Here is a 12,793-nt window from a genome sequence, read left to right as displayed (position 1 = left end):
AGGGTTTTAATGTTAGGGTTAGGGTTATTAGGATTAGGGTTACTTAGGGTTAGGGCTAGAGTATTAGGGGGTTAGGGTTAGGGGTTAGGGTTCGTATTAAGGTTAGGGTTAGGGTAGCGTTAGGGTTAGGGTTCACGTCAGGGTTAGGGTTCATATTAGAGGTATTACTGTTATAGTTAGGGTTAGGGTAGCATTAGAGTTAGGGTTAGGGTTTGGGTTTGGTAAGGGTTAGGGTTAGGATTAGGCTGAGGGTTGAGAATGGTTAGGGTTAGGGTATTAGGGTTAGGGTTAGGTTTCATATTAGGGTTAGGGTTACGGTTAGGTTAGGGTTTGGGTATTAGGGTTATGGTATTAGGGTTAAGTTTAGGTTAGGGTTAGGTTAAGGGTATTAGGGAAAGGGTATCAGAGTTAGTGAATGGGTATTAGGGTTAGGGTTAAGGTTAGGGTTAGTTAGAGTTAGGGTTCGTATTAGGGTTAGGGTTCGTATTGGGAATAGGATTAGGGTTAGGGTTTGTATTAGGGTTAGGGTTAGAGTATCTTTAGGGTTAGGGTTCGTGTTAGGGTTTGTGTAAGGGTTAGGTTAGGGTTAGGGTTCGTATTAGCGTTAGGGTTAGATTAGCTTTAGGATTAGGGTTCGCATTATTTTAGGGTTAGTTACGGTTAGGGTTAGGGTTAGTTAGGGTTAGGATATTAGGTTATTAGGGTTAGGGTTCGTATTAGGGTTCGTATTAGGGTTAGGGTTCGTATTAGGGTTAGGGTCAGTGTTTTAGGGTTTTAGTGTTAGGGTTAGGGTTATTAGGATTAGGGTTAGGGTTAGAGTAGTGTTAGGGTTAGGGATCGTGTTAGGGTTAGTATTAGAGTTAGGGTTTGTGTTAGAGTTAGGGTAAGTTAGGGTTAGGGTTAGGATTAGGGATATGGTTAGAGTTTGGTTAGGGTTATGGTATTAAGGTTATGGTTAGGGTTAAGGTAACATTAGAGTTAGGGTTAGGTAAGGGTTAGGGTTAAGATTTGGGTTAGGGTTGGGTTAGGGTTAGGGTATTAGGGTAAGGTTTCATATTATTGTTAGGGTTAGGGTTACGGTTAGGTTAGGGTATTAGGGTTTTGGTTAGGTTATGGTTAGGTTAAGGGTATTAGGGAAAGGGTTTTAGGGTTAGGGTTAGGGTATTAGTGTCACAACTGAGGGTTTAGGCTGACAAAGGAAAGCCTCAGTTGTAGGGGCTGAAATGAAATTAAACTTGGGAGGTTTAATCAGACCCCTGGACATGTAAGTGTGAAAGGATTACCCGAAGGTGTGACCATGACAACCAGGTTAAAAGTCAATAAAAGTTTTATGAACAGACTCCGTGTAATAACAACAGCATTCACAGTTGGTAATAAGCAGTGGCAGATAATACAGTTCCTGGAACACTTTAACCATGAAAGGTATCACAGAGCACTGGTAGGTTGAGGAATAGATGTTAAAGTACTTTGATGGAATAACCTTACCAGGCCTGGCTGTAGTAGTGAAGATAGCCGAGGAAAATGCCAGTAGGTGTATTAGATGAAGCTGGTAACTTGAATGAACTGTTGGAGGTACTGGTTGGGACCAGCCAGGTGGTAGAGACACGGAGTGGATGCTGAATGGAATCAGCCAGGTGATGAAGACACGGGGTGGATGTTGGATGGAACCAGCCAGATGATGAAGACACGGAGTGAATACTGTAAGATGCTAGGGAGCGTGGAAACAGAAGAGTTGAAAAGTGGTTACCGGTGGTAAGTGGATATTGCTGGTAAGTAGAGATCCGCTGGAACAACACCGGCACTTTAAAGAAGCTGGATTCTGCTGAAAGCTGGCTGCTGGAAGCAGATGGGTTAATAGCTGGAAGCTGAAAGCTGGAACAGCCACAGAGGACTGCAGAGTCAGGCTGCACCGCAGGATGGAAGGCAGGTGCGGGTCTCTTAGTGGATGCTGGAGACAGGAGTTGGAACCTGGAGAAACAACCACAGGAGAGAGAGACTGGAACTAGGTTTGACAAACAAAGCACTGACGATTTCCTGGTTCAGGCACAGGATACTTATACCTGCTGCAGAGCAGGCATTGGCTGACCAATCATGCAGATTCCATAGTGCAGCAGATTGGTGGAGATAGAACGTGTGACTGAAACCAACATGGCTGCGCCCATGTTAGTACTTGGAGGGAAAGCTGGTTTGGAAAACCATGTGGAAACACAACAGCAATGGCGGCGCCGGCCGCAGGGGACAGGAGACGCCAAACTGACAACTGTACACTGAGACACATGGATGACAGCGGAGGCCGCGGCAGGCATGGGGCACCACTCTGACAACCTGCAACTTTAACACAGGTTAGCGTAAGGGTTAGAATATGAGGGTTAGGGTTAGTTAGGGTTAGGGTTCGTATTAAGGTTAGGGTTAGCGTTTTAGGGTTAGGGTTAAGGTATTAGGGTTAGAATTAGAATTTATGGTATTAGGGTTAGGATTTGTGTTAGGGATAGGGTTAGGGTTCATGTTAGTGTTAGGGTTAGGGTTTGTGTAAAGTTTAGGGTTAGGTTAGGGTTACGGTTAAAGTTTGGTAAGGGTTAGGGTTATGGTATTAAGGTTAGGATTAGGGTTAGGGTTTGTATTAGGGTTAGGGTTAGTGTTAGTATTAGGGTTACGGTTAGGGTTGGGTTAGGGTGAGGGTTATGCTATTAAGGTTGGGGTTAGAGTTCGTATTAGGGTTAGGGTTAGGATTAGGGTATTAGTGTTAGGGTTAGGGTTAGGGTGTGTATTAGGGTTAGGGTAGCGTTAGGGTTAGGGTTCGCGTTAGGGTTAGTTAGGTTTAGGGTTAGGATATTAGGGTATTAGGGATTGGGTTCATATTAGGGTTAGGGTTCATATTAGGGTTAGGGTTCGTATTATGGTTAGGGTTAGGGTTCGTATTATGATTACGGTTAGTGTTTTAGGGTTTTAATGTTAGGGTTAGGGTTATTAGGATTAGGGTTATTTAGGGTTAGGGCTAGAGTATTAGGGGGTTAGGGTTAGGGGTTAGGGTTCGTATTAAGGTTAGGGTTAGGGTAGCGTTAGGGTTAGGGTTCACGTCAGGGTTAGGGTTCATATTAGAGGTATTACTGTTATAGTTAGGGTTAGGGTAGCATTAGAGTTAGGGTTAGGGTTTGGTAAGGGTTAGGGTTAGGATTAGGCTGAGGGTTGAGAATGGTTAGGGTTAGGGTATTAGGGTTAGGGTTAGGTTTCATATTAGGGTTAGGGTTACGGTTAGGTTAGGGTTTGGGTATTAGGGTTATGGTATTAGGGTTAAGTTTAGGTTAGGGTTAGGTTAAGGGTATTAGGGAAAGGGTATCAGAGTTAGTGAATGGGTATTAGGGTTAGGGTTAAGGTTAGGGTTAGTTAGAGTTAGGGTTCGTATTAGGGTTAGGGTTCGTATTGGGAATAGGATTAGGGTTAGGGTTTGTATTAGGGTTAGGGTTAGAGTATCTTTAGGGTTAGGGTTCGTGTTAGGGTTTGTGTAAGGGTTAGGTTAGGGTTAGGGTTCGTATTAGGGTTAGGGTTAGATTAGCTTTAGGATTAGGGTTCGCATTATTTTAGGGTTAGTTACGGTTAGGGTTAGGGTTAGTTAGGGTTAGGATATTAGGTTATTAGGGTTAGGGTTCGTATTAGGGTTCGTATTAGGGTTAGGGTTCGTATTAGGGTTAGGGTCAGTGTTTTAGGGTTTTAGTGTTAGGGTTAGGGTTATTAGGATTAGGGTTAGGGTTAGAGTAGTGTTAGGGTTAGGGATCGTGTTAGGGTTAGTATTAGAGTTAGGGTTTGTGTTAGAGTTAGGGTAAGTTAGGGTTAGGGTTAGGATTAGGGTTATGGTTAGAGTTTGGTTAGGGTTATGGTATTAAGGTTATGGTTAGGGTTAAGGTAGCATTAGAGTTAGGGTTAGGTAAGGGTTAGGGTTAAGATTTGGGTTAGGGTTGGGTTAGGGTTAGGGTATTAGGGTAAGGTTTCATATTATTGTTAGGGTTAGGGTTACGGTTAGGTTAGGGTATTAGGGTTTTGGTTAGGTTATGGTTAGGTTAAGGGTATTAGGGAAAGGGTTTTAGGGTTAGGGTTAGGGTATTAGTGTCACAACTGAGGGTTTAGGCTGACAAAGGAAAGCCTCAGTTGTAGGGGCTGAAATGAAATTAAACTTGGGAGGTTTAATCAGACCCCTGGACATGTAAGTGTGAAAGGATTACCCGAAGGTGTGACCATGACAACCAGGTTAAAAGTCAATAAAAGTTTTATGAACAGACTCCGTGTAATAACAACAGCATTCACAGTTGGTAATAAGCAGTGGCAGATAATACAGTTCCTGGAACACTTTAACCATGAAAGGTATCACAGAGCACTGGTAGGTTGAGGAATAGATGTTAAAGTACTTTGATGGAATAACCTTACCAGGCCTGGCTGTAGTAGTGAAGATAGCCGAGGAAAATGCCAGTAGGTGTATTAGATGAAGCTGGTAACTTGAATGAACTGTTGGAGGTACTGGTTGGGACCAGCCAGGTGGTAGAGACACGGAGTGGATGCTGAATGGAATCAGCCAGGTGATGAAGACACGGGGTGGTTGTTGGATGGAACCAGCCAGATGATGAAGACACGGAGTGAATACTGTAAGATGCTAGGGAGCGTGGAAACAGAAGAGTTGAAAAGTGGTTACCGGTGGTTAGTGGATATTGCTGGTAAGTAGAGATCCGCTGGAACAACACCGGCACTTTAAAGAAGCTGGATTCTGCTGAAAGCTGGCTGCTGGAAGCAGATGGGTTAATAGCTGGAAGCTGAAAGCTGGAACAGCCACAGAGGACTGCAGAGTCAGGCTGCACCGCAGGATGGAAGGCAGGTGCGGGTCTCTTAGTGGATGCTGGAGACAGGAGTTGGAACCTGGAGAAACAACCACAGGAGAGAGAGACTGGAACTAGGTTTGACAAACAAAGCACTGACGATTTCCTGGTTCAGGCACAGGATACTTATACCTGCTGCAGAGCAGGCATTGGCTGACCAATCATGCAGATTCCATAGTGCAGCAGATTGGTGGAGATAGAACGTGTGACTGAAACCAACATGGCTGCGCCCATGTTAGTACTTGGAGGGAAAGCTGGTTTGGAAAACCATGTGGAAACACAACAGCAATGGCGGCGCCGGCCGCAGAGGACAGGAGACGCCAAACTGACAACTGTACACTGAGACACATGGATGACAGCGGAGGCCGCGGCAGGCATGGGGCACCACTCTGACAACCTGCAACTTTAACACAGGTTAGCGTAAGGGTTAGAATATGAGGGTTAGGGTTAGTTAGGGTTAGGGTTCGTATTAAGGTTAGGGTTAGCGTTTTAGGGTTAGGGTTAAGGTATTAGGGTTAGAATTAGAATTTATGGTATTAGGGTTAGGATTTGTGTTAGGGATAGGGTTAGGGTTCATGTTAGTGTTAGGGTTAGGGTTTGTGTAAAGTTTAGGGTTAGGTTAGGGTTACGGTTAAAGTTTGGTAAGGGTTAGGGTTATGGTATTAAGGTTAGGATTAGGGTTAGGGTTTGTATTAGGGTTAGGGTTAGTGTTAGGATTAGGGTTACGGTTAGGGTTGGGTTAGGGTGAGGGTTATGCTATTAAGGTTGGGGTTAGAGTTCGTATTAGGGTTAGGGTTAGGATTAGGGTATTAGTGTTAGGGTTAGGGTGTGTATTAGGGTTAGGGTAGCGTTAGGGTTCGCGTTAGGGTTAGTTAGGTTTAGGGTTAGGATATTAGGGTATTAGGGATTGGGTTCATATTAGGGTTAGGGTTCATATTAGGGTTAGGGTTCGTATTATGGTTAGGGTTAGGGTTCGTATTATGATTACGGTTAGTGTTTTAGGGTTTTAATGTTAGGGTTAGGGTTATTAGGATTAGGGTTACTTAGGGTTAGGGCTAGAGTATTAGGGGGTTAGGGTTAGGGGTTAGGGTTCGTATTAAGGTTAGGGTTAGGGTAGCGTTAGGGTTAGGGTTCACGTCAGGGTTAGGGTTCATATTAGAGGTATTACTGTTATAGTTAGGGTTAGGGTAGCATTAGAGTTAGGGTTAGGGTTTGGGTTTGGTAAGGGTTAGGGTTAGGATTAGGCTGAGGGTTGAGAATGGTTAGGGTTAGGGTATTAGGGTTAGGGTTAGGTTTCATATTAGGGTTAGGGTTACGGTTAGGTTAGGGTTTGGGTATTAGGGTTATGGTATTAGGGTTAAGTTTAGGTTAGGGTTAGGTTAAGGGTATTAGGGAAAGGGTATCAGAGTTAGTGAATGGGTATTAGGGTTAGGGTTAAGGTTAGGGTTAGTTAGAGTTAGGGTTCGTATTAGGGTTAGGGTTCGTATTGGGAATAGGATTAGGTTAGGGTTTGTATTAGGGTTAGGGTTAGAGTATCTTTAGGGTTAGGGTTCGTGTTAGGGTTTGTGTAAGGGTTAGGTTAGGGTTAGGGTTCGTATTAGGGTTAGGGTTAGATTAGCTTTAGGATTAGGGTTCGCATTATTTTAGGGTTAGTTACGGTTAGGGTTAGTTAGGGTTAGGATATTAGGTTATTAGGGTTAGGGTTCGTATTAGGGTTCGTATTAGGGTTAGGGTTCGGATTAGGGTTAGGGTTCGTATTAGGGTTAGGGTCAGTGTTTTAGGGTTTTAGTGTTAGGGTTAGGGTTATTAGGATTAGGGTTAGGGTTAGAGTAGTGTTAGGGTTAGGGATCGTGTTAGGGTTAGTATTAGAGTTAGGGTTTGTGTTAGAGTTAGGGTAAGTTAGGGTTAGGGTTAGGATTAGGGTTACGGTTAGAGTTTGGTTAGGGTTATGGTATTAAGGTTATGGTTAGGGTTAAGGTAGCATTAGAGTTAGGGTTAGGTAAGGGTTAGGGTTCGCGTTAGGGTTAGAGTTTGTGTTAGGGTTCATATTAGAGGTATTAGGGTTATAGTTAGGGTTAGTATAGCATTAGAGTTAGGGTTAGGGTTAGGATTAGGGTTAGGGTTATCCTAGGGTTAGGGTACTATGATTAGGGTTATTATTATGGTTAGGTTTATGGTTAGGGTTACGGATAGGTTAGGGCTAGAGTTATGGTATTAGGGTTAGGGTTAGATTAGATTTAGGGTATTAGGGAAACGGTATTAGCGTTAGGGTATTCGGGTTAGGGTTAAGGTTAGGGTTAAGGTTAGGGTTAGTTATTGTTATGGTTCGTATTAGGGTTAGGGTAGCAGTAGGTTTAGGGTTAGGGTTAGGGTAGCGTTAGGGTTCGGGTTAGGGTTCGGGTTTGTGTTAGGGTTAGGGTTCATATTAGATGTATTAGGGTTACAGTTAGGGATAGGATAGTATTAGAGTTTGGGTTAGGGTTATGCTAGGGTTAGGATTAGGGTTAGGGTTATCCTAGGGTTAGGGTACTATGGTTAGGGTTCATATCAGGGTTAGGTTTATGGTTAGGGTTACGGATAGGTTAGGGTTAGGGTTAGGGTATTAGGGTTAGGGTAAGATTAGGATTAGGGTATTAGGGAAAGGGTATTAGGGTTAGGGTATTAGGGTTAGTGATAAGGTTAGGGTTAGTTATTGTTAGGGTTCGTATTAGGGTTAGGGTAGCAGTAGGGTTAGGGTAGCGTTAGGGTTCGCGTTAGGGTTAGGGTTTGTGTTAGGGTTAGGGTTCATATTAGAGGTATTAGGGTTATAGTTAGGGTTAGGATAGCATTAGAGTTAGGGTTAGGGTTATGCTTGGGTTAGGATTAGGGTTAGGGTTATCCTAGGGTTAGGGTATTATTGTTAGGGTTCATATTAGGGTTAGGTTTATGGTTAGGGTTACGGATAGATTAGGGTTAGGGTTAGGGTATTAGGGTTAGGGTAAGATTAGGATTATGGTATTAGGGAAAGGGTATTAGGGTTAGGGTATTAGAGTTAGTGTTAAGGTTAGGGTTAGTTATTGTTAGGGTTCATATTAGGGTTAGGGTTCGTATTAGGGTTAGTGTAGCATTAGGGTTAGGGTTCACGTTAGGGTTAGGGTATTAGGATATTAGGGTTAGGGTTCATATTAGGGTTAGGGTTAGAGTTAGGTTTTGTGTTAGAGTTATGGTTAGGGTATTCGGGTTCGGGTTAGGGTTGGGTCAGTGTTAGTGTCGGGGTCAGGGTTCGTATTAGGGTTTGGGTTCATATTAGTGTTAGGGTTCATATTAGAGTTAGGGTTAGGGTTTGTGTTAGGGGTAGGGTTCATATTAGGATTAGGGTTAGAGTTAGGTTAGGGTTAGGGTTCGTGTTAGGGTTAGGGTTAGGGCTTGTGTAAGGGTTAGGGTTAGGTTAGTTTTAAGGTTAGGGTTTGGATTAGGGTTACGGTTAGGGTTTGGTTAGGGTTAGGGTTATGGTATTAAGATTAGGGTTAGGTTAGGGTTAGGGTTTGTAATAGGGTTAGGGTTAGTGTTAGGGTTAGGGTTAGGTTAGGGTTAGGGAATTAGGGTTAGGGTTAGTTAGGGTTAGAGTTCATATTAGGGTTAGGGTTCATATTAGTGTTAGTATTCGTATTATGGTTACGGTTAGATTAGTTTTAGGATTAGGGTTTGTGTTATATTAGGGTTAGTTAGGGTTAGGGTATTTTGGATTTAGGGTTAGGGTTAGGGTTCGTATTAGGGTTTGTACTAGGGTTAGGGTTAGGGTGTCAGGGTTTTAGGGTTAGGGTTATTAGAAAAGGGTTAGGGTTACTTAGGGTTAGGAATAGGGTTTAGGATTAGGGTATTAGGGTTAGATTATTAGGGTTAGGGTTAGGGTTTTAGGGTTAGGTTATTAGGTTTAGAATAAAGGTTATGGTATAAGGGTTAGGGTTCGTGTTAGGGTTAGGTATAGGGTTAGGGTTCGTGTTAGGGTTAGAGTTTTGTATAAGGGTTAGGGTTAGGATTAGGGTTAGGGTTAGGGATGGGTTAGGGTTAAGGTATTAGGTTTAGGGATAAGGTTAGAGTTAGTGTTAGGGTTAGGTTAGGGATAGGGTTAGGGTTCGTATTAGGGTTAGGGTTAGGGTTAGGATTAGGGTATTAGGGTTAGGTTTAGGTTAGGGTTTGGGTATTATAGTTAGGGTTAGGTTAGGGTTAGGGTATTAGGGTTAGGGTTCATATAAGGGATAGAGTTAGGGTTCATTTTGGGTTAGGGTTTGTATTAGGGTTAGGATTCGTATTAGGGTTAGTTAGGTTTAGGGTTTGTTTATTAGGGTATTAGGGTTAGGGTTCGTATTAGGGTTAGGGTTCATATTAGGGTTAGGGTTCATATTAAGGTTAGGGTTAGTGTTTTAGGGTTTTAGTGTTAGGGTTATGGTTATTAGGATTAGGGTTAGGGTTACTTAGGGTTAGGGCTAGGGTATTAGGGTGTTAGGGTTAGGGTTCGTATTAGGGTTAGGGTAGCGTTAGGGTTAGGGTTCTTATTAGAGGTATTAGGTTTATAGTTAGGGTTAGGGTAGCATTAGTGTTAGCTTTAAGGTTAGGGTAAGGTAAGGGTTAGGGTTAGGATTAGGGTTAGGGTTGGGTTAGGGTATTAGGGTTAGGGTTAGGTTTCATATTAGGGTTAGGGTTACGGTTAGGTTAGGGTTAGGGTATTAGGGTTAGGATATTAGGGTTATGGTTAGGTTAGGGTTAGGTTAAGGGTATTAGGGAAAGGGTATTAGGGTTAGGGTTAGGGTAGTAGGGTTAGGGTTAAGGTTAGGGTTAGTTATTGTTAGGTTTCGTATTAGGGTTTGGGTTCGTATTAGGGTTGGGGTTTGTATTAGGGTTAGTGTTAGAGTAACTTTAGGGAAAGGGTTCATGTTAGGGTTCATGTTAGGGTTTGTGTAAGGGTTTGTTTAAGGGTTACGGTTAGGTTAGGGTTAGGTTAGGGTTCGTATTAGGGTTAGGGTTAGATTAGCTTTAGGATTAGGGTTCGCATTATGTTAGGGTTAGTTACGGTTAGGGTTAGGGTTAGTTAGGGTTAGGATATTAGGTTATTAGGGTTAGGGTTCGTATTAGGGTTAGGGTTCGTATTAGGGTTAATGTTCGTATTAGGGTTAGGACTAGGGTTCGTATTAGGGTTAGGGTCAGTGTTTTAGGGTTTTATTGTTATGGTTAGGGTTATTATTATTAGGGTTAGAGTTAGAGTAGTGTTAGGGTTCATGTTAGGGTTAGTGTTAGAAATAGGGTTTGTGTTAGAGTTAGGGTAAGGGTATTAGGGTTAGTGTATTAGAGTTAGGGTTAGGGTATTAGGGTTAGAGTTAGTTAGGGTTAGGGTTCATATAAGGGTTAGAGTTAGGGTTCGTATTAGGGTTAGGGTGTGTATTAGTGTTAGGGTAGCGTTAGGGTTAGGGTTCGCGTTAGGGTTAGTTAGGTTTAGGGTTAGGATATTAGGGTATTAGGGATTGGGTTCAAATTAGGGTTAGGGTTCATATTAGGGTTAGGGTTCGTATTATGGTTAGGGTTAGGGTTCGTATTATGATTACGGTTAGTGTTTTAGGGTTTTAATGTTAGGGTTAGGGTTATTAGGATTAGGGTTACTTAGGGTTAGGGCTAGAGTATTAGGGGGTTAGGGTTAGGGGTTAGGGTTCGTATTAAGGTTAGGGTTAGGGTAGCGTTAGGGTTAGGGTTCACGTCAGGGTTAGGGTTCATATTAGAGGTATTACTGTTATAGTTATGGTTAGGGAAGCATTAGAGTTAGGGTTAGGGTTTGGGTTTGGTAAGGGTTAGGGTTAGGATTAGGCTGAGGGTTGAGAATGGTTAGGGTTAGGGTATTAGGGTTAGGGTTAGGTTTCATATTAGGGTTAGGGTTACGGTTAGGTTAGGGTTTGGGTATTAGGGTTATGGTATTAGGGTTAAGTTTAGGTTAGGGTTAGGTTAAGGGTATTAGGGAAAGGGTATCAGAGTTAGTGAATGGGTATTAGGGTTAGGGTTAAGGTTAGGGTTAGTTAGAGTTAGGGTTCGTATTAGGGTTAGGGTTCGTATTGGGAATAGGATTAGGTTAGGGTTTGTATTAGGGTTAGGGTTAGAGTATCTTTAGGGTTAGGGTTCGTGTTAGGGTTTGTGTAAGGGTTAGGTTAGGGTTAGGGTTCGTATTAGGGTTAGGGTTAGATTAGCTTTAGGATTAGGGTTCGCATTATTTTAGGGTTAGTTACGGTTAGGGTTAGGGTTAGTTAGGGTTAGGATATTAGGTTATTAGGGTTAGGGTTCGTATTAGGGTTCGTATTAGGGTTAGGGTTCGGATTAGGGTTAGGGTTCGTATTAGGGTTAGGGTCAGTGTTTTAGGTTTTTAATGTTAGGGTTAGGGTTATTAGGATTAGGGTTAGGGTTAGAGTAGTGTTAGGGTTAGGGATCGTGTTAGGGTTAGTATTAGAGTTAGGGTTTGTGTTAGAGTTAGGGTAAGTTAGGGTTAGGGTTAGGATTAGGGTTACGGTTAGAGTTTGGTTAGGGTTATGGTATTAAGGTTATGGTTAGGGTTAAGGTAGCATTAGAGTTAGGGTTAGGTAAGGGTTAGGGTTATGATTTGGGTTAGGGTTGGGTTAGGGTTAGGGTATTAGGGTAAGGTTTCATATTATTGTTAGGGTTAGGGTTACGGTTAGGTTAGGGTATTAGGGTTTTGGTTAGGTTATGGTTAGGTTAAGGGTATTAGGGAAAGGGTTTTAGGGTTAGGGTTAGGGTATTAGTGTCACAACTGAGGGTTTAGGCTGACAAAGGAAAGCCTCCGTTGTAGGGGCTGAAATGAAATTAAACTTGGGAGGTTTAATCAGACCCCTGGACATGTAAGTGTGAAAGGATTACCCAAAGGTGTGACCATGACAACCAAGTTAAGAGTCAATAAAAGTTTTATTAACAGACTCCGTGTAATAACAACAGCATTCACAGTTGGTAATAAGCAGTGGCAGATAATACAGTTCCTGGAACACTTTAACCATGAAAGGTATCACAGAGCACTGGTAGGTTGAGGAATAGATGTTAAAGTCCTTTGATGGAATAACCTTACCAGGCCTGGCTGTAGTAGTGAAGATAGCCGAGGAACATGCCAGTAGGTGTATTAGATGAAGCTGGTAACTTGAATGAACTGTTGGAGGTACTGGTTGGGACCAGCCAGGTGGTAGAGACACGGAGTGGATGCTGAATGGAATCAACCAGGTGATGAAGACACGGGGTGGATGCTGGATGGAACCAGCCAGATGATGAAGATACGGAGTGAATACTGTAAGATGCTAGGGAGCGTGGAAACAGAAGAGTTGAAAAGTGGTTACCGGTGGTTAGTGGATATTGCTGGTAAGTAGAGATCCGCTGGAACAACACCGGCACTTTAAAGAAGCTGGATTCTGCTGAAAGCTGGCTGCTGGAAGCAGATGGGTTAATAGCTGGAAGCTGAAAGCTGGAACAGCCACAGAGGACTGCAGAGTCAGGCTGCACCGCAGGATGGAAGGCAGGTGCGGGTCTCTTAGTGGATGCTGGAGACAGGAGTTGGAACCTGGAGAAACAACCACAGGAGAGAGAGACTGGAACTAGGCTTGACAAACAAAGCACTGACGATTTCCTGGTTCAGGCACAGGATACTTATACCTGCTGCAGAGCAGGCATTGGCTGACCAATCATGCAGATTCCATAGTGCAGCAGATTGGTGGAGATAGAACATGTGACTGAAACCAACATGGCTGCGCCCATGTTAGTACTTGGAGGGAAAGCTGGTTTGGAAAACCATGTGGAAACACAACAGCAATGGCAGCGCCGGCCGCAGAGGACAGGAGACGCCAAACTGACAACTGTACACTGAGACACATGGATGACAGCAGAGGCCGCGGCAGGCATGGGGCACCACTCTGACA

Source organism: Pseudophryne corroboree, unplaced genomic scaffold (assembly GCF_028390025.1).
Source record: "Pseudophryne corroboree isolate aPseCor3 unplaced genomic scaffold, aPseCor3.hap2 scaffold_304, whole genome shotgun sequence".
NCBI lineage: Eukaryota > Metazoa > Chordata > Amphibia > Anura > Myobatrachidae > Pseudophryne > Pseudophryne corroboree.
The sequence above is the reverse complement of the archived record's forward strand: the minus strand, read 5'-3'. Positions refer to the sequence as shown.